The following is a 2,500-nucleotide window of genomic DNA, read 5'->3' as shown; positions in this document are numbered from 1 at the left end:
TTCCAAAATACCATAGCTCTAGAATATTACAGTTATTCTATTAGTTTTTCTTTACTATGTACTGAAAAAACATACACTTAAAAAGAACACCCTCCTACAAAACATTGACTCATTTTGAAGTAAAAAAAATCAAACAAAGTTAACCCCTGTGATTAAGATGATGTGACCATCACGTCATGAAAAAATTTGGCTTTAGGTGCGGGTGATGTGAACTTGCGGTCATGGGAAAATCTGGCTACAAGCCAGGTGACAGGAACTTGCCATTGTTAGCGTTTCGGCTGAAGGCTGGGGTGAGAGGAAAGATTTGCCACAAGTGCACAAACTTCTTTGGAGAGTGATGAGAGACATTTGGCGATTTTGCGTTAATCCCATCAGTAAACAAGCATGGAATGTAAAGTCTGTGAGCCGTGACTAGAAAGCCCCCAGCTCCATGGAGGATGCCATTTCCATGCTCATCATTGTATTCCTGGTGTCATGAATGGTGGTGCAGGTTCTACTGCAGAAAATTGAATATTGCAAAAAATAGAAAAATGACAAATAACCTAGAGAAATAAACTATTACCAACTGGATGATGCAAATCAAATGACAAATGTGGATATTGGAAAATTGAAAAAAGCTAAAAATTCTTATGCATAGAAAGAGAAAATATTGCAAATAAGAGGCTTAGAGTCTTGTCACCGCACACGAGTATTCGTGTATGCTTAGCCTACAAGCCATGCACCCAGCAGTGCAGCCACTCACATAAGCCTGATGCTTGATAGCTGTGAAGCAACTGGGTCCAAGGGGTGAAATATAACTGCAAAATGTAGTAACCTAACATTTCCTCAAGCCTTTGAGTGCTGCAAGTAATTTTTTGAGTGGTTGGCTTCTTTGAGTATTTTGCTATGAAATGTTGAAATTGCCATTTGGCAATGGGGTAAAATTTAATGACCTGCTAGTGTTAAAGAAGGCCTTATTTGGATATATCTGAAAGTGGCATTGAAAAGATGAACAAAACAGCCTTTAATTTGGCTCTCCAAGTGCAGATAGTGCAGAGACTTGACCTGTGAAATGGAGTAACAAAGAATGGTATGAATTGGCCCTCCACATTATCCTCAGAAGAAAGATTGGATAGTATTAGGATGGGGAAGGATAGGAATGATAGGAAAAATGTAACGGGATTACGACTTCCAATTTACTTTATTTAACCTGCTATCATTGTGTTTGGGGGAGTGGTGAAAGGTATTGTGTAATCACAGTCAAGATGAATGTTTAATTATACCTTTTAAATAATGGGAATTCAACCATGTTACATGGACCACAGAATCCGCCTGATTAGCTTGACCGAGGAGGATTGAAGAATATAGTGGTGTCAACCAACATCACAGATTGTACTATGAGGTTCTGTTGGCCTCATAATACATACTCAGTTTCTTTAACAACCAAGGCTGGATGATTGTCAATTCACATTTTACACAAAGTATTGAAAGGTTGATAGAAAAAATAGTTCAAGGTGGAGGTTATGTTTATATTCTTTGTACCCCTTTTCTTCTTTAACCCATTCAAGCTGGATGCCTTCATATCATCATGATGAAACAATCACTAATGCAGTTGCCATCCTTTTAGGCTGTGCAATATTGAGTCTGTTTTAATTTGTGCAGGTTAAACAGTTATTTACTTGTTTGGGACTGGCTGTTGTCAGGGAGTAAAAAGCCTTCAAAAGTAAAAGTGATTTTTATTTACAATTTATGGAACAAAATTATTTATAACTTGAAACCCAGCCCTAATGCTAGTTACACGATGAGTTGACCCCCTTTAGATCTTGTTGTATTTTGTCTCAGTCTTGGAACTGTTAGGGAGGACTGCCTGTTGATAGGTGACCAGTCATCATCTGTAAAAAATTTGTTGTCAGCTTGGCTGGTGAACAGAATCTTTCATTCACTTTCATGTGTTCATAATGCTTTAATCACCATTTAGATTTTTAAAGCATGTGTGTGAGTGCTTTTTCAAATGTCATAGGTGAAGTTTGGAAGTAGTTTTGGAAGGATGTTATAGGTTATTGTATAGTGGAGCAGTTACATAGTGAGTGAGGTAAGTAGAGTGGCATATACTTAAGATGTGTAATTTGTACCAGAATATGTATGGCTGAGTGTGTGTTTGTGTGTGTGTGTGTAAGTATGTTATGTCTTATGAAATAAGGTCTTCTATTGACTCCTTTTGTACTTGAGTAACACCCAATTCTGACCAGAAAGTGTCTCAAGAGTATACAGTAGAGTGTTGATGCAAGCCTGCATGACTATCACTTGAGTCTTGATCATGACTGCATTTGTGTGGGTGTTGCTGAGCACTGATCACCTGTTGTCCGAGTATCACTGAGTATTGACCTGAGTTATGTCCCGGCAGCCAGCAGCAGACACAAGACTATAGCCAGGGTATGTTGTCATTTTATCTTCTATGTGGCTTCATTCATGGAGAGTAACTCACCCATGTATTGCTCGTAACAGATTTAAGTTTACCTGT

The 2,500-nt window shown here is 38.2% G+C and overlaps 1 protein-coding gene across 1 annotated transcript in view; it reads left to right on the top strand.

Annotated features, from left to right (window-relative positions):
* The window catches only part of LOC119575204 (cortactin-binding protein 2-like), a gene marked incomplete in the record, with an annotated part of 58,195 nt that overhangs the window by 24,574 nt on the left and 31,121 nt on the right, over nt 1-2,500 (top strand).

The sequence above is a fragment of the Penaeus monodon genome, chromosome 7 (genome assembly GCF_015228065.2).
Source record: "Penaeus monodon isolate SGIC_2016 chromosome 7, NSTDA_Pmon_1, whole genome shotgun sequence".
NCBI classification, from domain to species: Eukaryota; Metazoa; Arthropoda; class Malacostraca; order Decapoda; family Penaeidae; genus Penaeus; species Penaeus monodon.
This window is presented reverse-complemented; position numbering and strand designations above follow the sequence as displayed.